Here is a 7,284-nt window from a genome sequence, read left to right as displayed (position 1 = left end):
ATTCCTTCTATGAAGCCAGCATCACTCTAATACCAAAGTCAGGTAAAGACACAACCAAAAAAGAAAACTAGAGACCCATATCCTTAATGAACATAGATAGAAAAATTCTCAACAAGATACTTGCAAACCACATACAGACACATCAAAAAGATCATCCACCATGATCAAGTCAGCTTTATTCCAGAGATGCAAGGATGGTTCAATATGTGTAAGCCAATAAACGACATAAATCATATAAATGGGCTCAAAGACAAGAACTACATAGTCACCTCAATAGATGCAGAGAAGGCCTTTGACAAAATTCAACACGCATTTATGTTCAAAGTCCTAGAGAGAATTGGACTGGAGAGAACATACCTCAACATCATTAAAGCCATATATAACAAACCCACAGCCAACATCATTCTAAATGGAGAAAAACTGGAAGTATTCCCATTGAAATCAGGAACCAGACAAAGCTGTCCACTGTCTCCACTTCTCTTTAACATAGTGCTTGAAACTCTTGCAAGAGCAATAGGACAAGAGCAGGAAATTAAAGGTGTAATAATTGGAAAAGAAGATATCATATTATCCCTTTTCGAACATGATATATTATATCTAAGAGATGCCAAAAATTCCACCAGAAATTATTAACATGTTCAGTAAAGTGGCAGGTTACAAAATTAACCTATGAAAGTAGCCTTTCTGTACACCAATAGCAAGCAATCAGAAAGAGTACATGGAAACACTCCCCTTCACAGTAGCTGTAAAAAGGTAAAATATCTCAGAATAAACCTGAACAAAGACATGAAAGAGCTCTACAATGAAATTTTTAAATCTTTAAAGAAAGAGATTGAGGAAGACATCAGAATATGGAAGGACCTCCCATCCTAAGATTCATATGGAAGCACAAAAGACCTCGGATATCCAAAGAATCCCTGAGCACTAAGGGCATTGCCGGGGGGATTACTATAGCAGATTTTAAGCTGTATTACAGAGCTATAGTCATAGAAACAACATGGAACTGGCACAAAAATAGACCTATAGACCAATGGAACAAAATTGAAGACCCAAATATGAGTAATTGCAATTTTAGCCACCTGATATTTGACCAAGGGGCCAAGAACATTAACTGGAGGAAAGACAGCATGTTCAGCAAATGGTGCTGGCAAAAATGGATCTCCAGTTGCAGAAGAATGAAACTAAACCCCTATCTTTCACCCTGCACAGAAGTCAATTCCAAGTGGATCAAAGATCTCAATGTAAAGCCTGAAACTCTGAAACTGTTAGAAGAAAATGTTGGCAAAAATCTAAAAGATATAGGTGTTAGGAAAAGATTATCTAAACCGGACATCAACTGCTCAGGAAACAATGGCAAGAATTACCAAATGAGATCTCATTAAACTAAAAATCTTCTGTGCATCAAAGGAGGCAACCAGGGAAGTGAAGAGAAACCCCACAGAATGGGAGAAAATCTTCACCAGAGACACATCTGACAGAGGTTTAATATCCAGTATATATAACTAACTCAAAAAACGGAGAATCAAGACAAGAAGTAACCCAATAAAAAAGTGGGCTAAGGAGTTGAAAAGAGCTCTCAAAAGAAGAAGTAAAGATGGCTATGAAGCATCTTAAAAGATATTCAACATCACTAATAATTAGGGAAATGAAAATTAAAACCACTTTAAGATTTCATCTTACCCCAGTCAGACTGGTTAAGATCAAGAGACCAAATGATAACAAAATGTTGGGGAGGATGTGGGGAATGGGGAACACTCATCCACTGCTGGTGGGGCTGCAAATTTGTTCAACCCCTATGGAAAACAGTGTGGAGAACTCTTAAAAAATTACAAATGAACCTACCATTTGACCCAGTCATACCACTCCTTGGCATATACCCAAAGAACTCATCCTATTGCAGAGACACTTGTACATTCATGTTTGTTGCTGCTTTCCTCAGAATAGCTAAGAGATCAAAGCAACCTAAGTATCCCTCAATTGATGAGTGGATAATGAAAATGTGGTTCATTTATATGATGGAGTTTTACTCAGCAGTAAAGAAAGATGAAATCATGAAATTTTCAGGTACATGGATGGAACTAGAACTTGTAATAATAAGTAAGTAACACAGACTCAGAAAAAAAATCGACATATGTTCTCCCTCATATGTGGATCCTAGAACCAAACCCTGATAAGTGAGTATGTATCCAGACATAACTACAGGAACCAGGATAATGGAAAGGAAACAGGGAGGTAAAGGAAAAGAAAGAACCTGAAAGAGAAGAACAGTAGGAAACAGGCCTTGATAAGGGAGATATGTATTTTAAAAAATGGGTTAGTTTAGGGGAGGGGGGAGGGAAGGGTATACAAAGAACCTAGGACATAAAGGGAAAGGAAGAGTTCAAGAGAAGTAGGACCATAGGAGAAGGGGGAAAATGGGGGCACCTTAAGGGGGAAAAACATGATGGAAGGGTGAGGCAATATGAGAGATAAATAATGCATAGCTAGTTTTAAAAACCAGAGGGAACCATATTACTCCAACAAAGTACACATAGCTGATCAAGAAATATATGTCTAGGTAAGCTTTATCTGAGAACAATTGGTCTTTGACCAAGATTTTTCTACATGACACACAGTAATTAACAGACTGGTGGAACTAACCTTCTTGGATGTTTAACAGACATACTTTGAGGCCTATAATAATTTGGTCAGAGGGACATAAGGGAGAGTTTTTGCTCCTTGCCCTCCTAGGTCGACTAGTTCCAGGGGACTATGAACATCTCTCAAAACATCCTGTAATTTTGGTGGGTCACCTGTCCTCTTGATCAAGGAGGCCGAGGAGACCCCACCGGATGTACTTGAATGAGTGCCCAGTCTACAAAGAGGAGGGTGAACACAGAGGAATCATTTCCTCCATGCTTCCAAGTGAAGACATCCATGGTTGAGCAGATCATTTGAACTGGTAAAAGAAAGGAGCCAGGGGCTCCTCCCAAGCCCATGTGACCCCTGAGGACAGATCCTCAAATGACCTTAAGAGTAAAAGTAAATCGGTTTATCTGGACCAACTGTACCACCTTAAATGCCCAAAAGGAAAGTATAACAAAAGATTAAAAGGGTCAATATAATTTCATGAGTCCACATGTATAGCAAAAGGCTACATAAAAAGCAACAATGCCAGAGAGGCAATACCTTCTTTTGAGTTGTTGGCCAGGGTGGCCAAAGGGATTCCCAGATAGTAACCGATCACAGAACTGGGAAATGGAACAGCAGATCCCAATCTTATCCAAAAGAATATTGACAACTGATTACCACTAGGTGAGGAATAGCTGACCCTCCTAAAACAAAGACCTCTAGCTAGACTGACTAGATTCATCAGAAGGGCAAGTAGTGGGGAATGTATGGGGGTGCCAACAACACAGCAGACAGTAGCAGTGATACCAGAGTATAAGGGCTCTAGTGGGAAGAGGGAGGCTATGCTGGGAACTGGGTATATAGTTGAATAAGACGGTTTGGGATGTTCTGTGTGATACACACACACACACACACACACACACACACACAAAATTCAACAAATGTTTAAAAATGTATTTTATTTGATGAGGAAGCATGGAAATTTACATCAATTTATTTAGTAGAGGTGTGTTGGGGGTGTCCTGGGGCCCTCCAGGCATGGATAGAGTCGGAGCGGAGTCACCATACAGACACCAGGAGTCAGGTGAGAAGCAGGCAGTCAGCGGAGCTGCAGACTCGTTTTATTGCAGATATGCGGCTCCCTTATAACTGCACTCCTGGTACCCCATTGGTCAATTGGTAGGTCATTTCTGTTCCTCTTTGGTCTCTGTATCAGGCCATTTGATCAGCTGTCTCTATGTCTTTTGACAAAACACAGGTTTGCCTCAGCTGGATGTTTTTGGGGCATCTGCAGCGTGCACGCACTGGTTGTTTAGGCTGCACTTCCTCCTACAGAGGTGATAAACATTACCACTGACATATACCCGATGATTTTATAGACATACACAGGCTCCAAGGATCCAAGTGCAACCGATTATGACTAGTTATAGATACATACAGATTAGAGATGCATACGCCAACATCTCAGCGCTAGTAGCAAAAACAATGAGCCTTTCTGCAAGGAGCAATATATTCCAAAATGAAATGAAGATCTTTTTTAAAAGGTTAAAAACTCATTCAAATTTATGTCTTATAGGGTTTATACTGAGTTCAATATTGTATAACTTTATTAATTCAACTGTGAACCCAGAAACTTATAGCCACTTGTGAAAGAGATGTACACTTGCTGTGGAGTGTGTTACTGAATATGTTAAAGCTATAATGAAATGCTTCTTATGAAAAAAAAGAAGAAAAGAAAAAAGAAAAAAGTCAAGGACTGGGAGTGTGCCTTAGTGGTAAGGCTTATGTCCAGTATCACATGAGATCCTGTGTTCTATCCTTATCACCTTTTTTTTTAAAAAAAAAAAAAAAAAAAAAAAAAAAAAAAAAAAAAAAAAGGCAGAAAGAAAAGAAGGGAAGAGAGCGGTGAGGGGACAGAGAGAGGAAAAAGGAAAAAAAGGTTGAAGGAGACAGGAAGGGAGGCAAAGAAAGAGGGAGAGAGAAAAGAGAGAGAGAGAAGCTGAGTGATTGCTATTGGATAATGGAAAAGAGGAATGGATTGAAGGAGCAGAGGTGTTTAGGAAGGGAAGGACTCAGTGTGATATTATCAGGATGGAAGGATGCATACATACTACTGTACATTTGTTCAAACCCGTGGACTGCTCACTAAGAGTAAACGTAAAGCAAACCTCAGACTTTGGGTGATGATGTGTCAGTGTAGGCTCATTGGTGATGACAAATATAAAAATGAATTCTGGCAACATAATAGATCTGCTTTCTTTCTACCCAAGAGCAACATGCTTCATATTAACTTCCACAGGACTTGAACAGCAGGATACCTCAGTGGCCATTGCTCCGATTGTGGGGAGAGGCAATTCATGCAGGGGTTATATAGAGACCTTGAATCTTCCTTTCAATATTGCTGCAAGTATGATTGTGTTTATAAATAGTATTAGAGAAATTACTAGGTTTTAATAAATAAGAGGTTATATTGCATAAAAATTCCATGTAATTTTATAACCCCATGGTTTTTAAATCCTACAAAGACTGCTTTGGCTCAGGGCCTCATACACCACAACTAATATGAATAAATATTGTCATTCTAGACCAGCACCTTCCCTTTTGTACTCTCTTTGGTTCCTCCAGGTCCTAAGGTCAACCACAGAGCCTTGCACATGCAGCCAAGTGATCTATCACAGAGCTATGTCTCACAGCTTCACCTTATGCTTCCTAAGATGTTATTTTCCTCTCCAACTCAAGAGAGGCAAATTGTGAATTCCAGCATTCTGTAGGAGTTGCCCACATATTCAGCATGTACTTCTCCACATTACAGAAATAAAAACAGGCACTGGCAACACAATGAACCTGCTTTCTTTCTGCCTGAAAGCAGCCCTCTTCATGAGTTCCACAGGACTGGGGCAGCAGTGCACAGTAATGGCCATCACTCTATCCTCTTCTTTGATCCTAACTTCCCAGAAGTTGACTGCTTCAAGAAATCAAGTGTCAGGTCTTCCTCACATACCTTCCTCTAAACTTTACTAAGCATCACTTTGGGTACTATGAGTCTTAGCAACGAACTCTGCTGTCAGCACACTGAGCTGTCAACTTTTCAGTGACTTTTCTTAATTTTTTTCTTTTTAAAATATTTTTTTACATTATCAAACTTTATATATACATATATATATATATATTTTAGAAGAAGTATTTCATTACAGCTTTAACATACTCAATAACAATTTCCAGAGTAAAGATACAACTCTTTTAAAAGTGGCTATAAAATTTTTAAGTTCACAGTTGAGTTAATACAGTTATACAATATTGTACTCAGTATAAGCCCTGTAAGTCATAAAATTGAATGAGTTTTTTAACCTTTTAAAAAGAATCTCCATTTCATTTTAGAATATATTGTTCCTTGCAGGTCTCTAATCTGTATGTATCTGATTATTACTAGTCATAATCGATTGCATTCGGATCCTTGGCACCTGTGTATGTCTATAAAGTCAATGGTAATGTTTATCACCTCTACTAATTAACGTGATGTAAATTTTTATGCTTCCTCCTCAAATATAATTCATTTTTAAAATTTTGTTGTTTTTTATTTTTTGTGTGTGTGTATATCACACAGAACATCCCAAACCATCTTATTCATCTATACACCCACTTCCCAGATGGCACCCTCCCATAGCCTCCCCCTCCCCCACTAGAGCCCTTATACTCTGTCATCCCTGTTAACTGTCCGCTGTTATTATTTTTTTATGAGTATGAGTGTATTGCCTGCTTGTAGGTAAGTGCACCCATGTCATGCAATGACCACGGAGGACAGAAGAGGCTGTTGGATCCCCTGGAGCTGGAGTTACGGACAGTTGTTAACTGCTATGTGGGTTCTGGGATTCAAACCTGGGTCTTCTGCAAGAACAAGCAGTGTTCTTAACCACTGAGCCATCTCTCCAGCCCCAGTTTTCTCTTTTTAGATACTATATTATTTCCCTTCATTCACTAGTTTGCAGAATAATAGGTTGGTTTCTTAACTTCCTCTAGTGGGATCAGTTTTGTTGGTTTTGTTTTGTCCTGACATCTACTCCCTGATACAGTCCGGTCCTCCTAGCACCAGTCCATGGTAGTCAGTGTGGGCTGCTTCAGTTGCCCCCTTACGACCAGTAGGCATCTCTTCAAAATGCCTTTAGGATATTTTTTTTAATTAATTAGTTCATTTGCTTTTATACAGGTTCTTTTACATAGCCTAGAAGGGTCTTGAACTTGAGAACCTCTTGCCTGTGCTTCCCACGGTCTGGGATTATGAACATGTGCCCCAGCTGTAAGTAATCAGCTTGTTTTTACTTTTTAAATGTGCAGCTATAAAAATCTCTTGCATATCTGCATGCTGAGAAAAAACTATTTTTATGTAAAATGAAAAACTGAGAAGCAACGTGGCTCCTGGCGCTCTAAGAAAGGAATCCTACAAACACCAGGGAGCTTGTCTTTTTAAAAATTCTGAATAAGTTATGTTCAAAAGAGGCATTTCAGCATTAAGAAGATATAAACCTTTTTTCAGAAGTTGAATAAATACATAAAAATTAGTTCAAATCCTTAAGGCAATCTGTTAAGTTAAAAACAAAAAAGGGAAAGGATAAAAGGCAGGGAGAAGAGAAACCAGAGAAAATGAAACACAGCCAAAATGCTCAGAGACAGAAAATG

Source organism: Nannospalax galili, unplaced genomic scaffold (genome assembly GCF_000622305.1).
Source record: "Nannospalax galili isolate Female #2095 unplaced genomic scaffold, S.galili_v1.0 scaffold135, whole genome shotgun sequence".
Lineage (NCBI taxonomy): Eukaryota > Metazoa > Chordata > Mammalia > Rodentia > Spalacidae > Nannospalax > Nannospalax galili.
Note: the sequence above shows the minus strand (reverse complement) of the source record.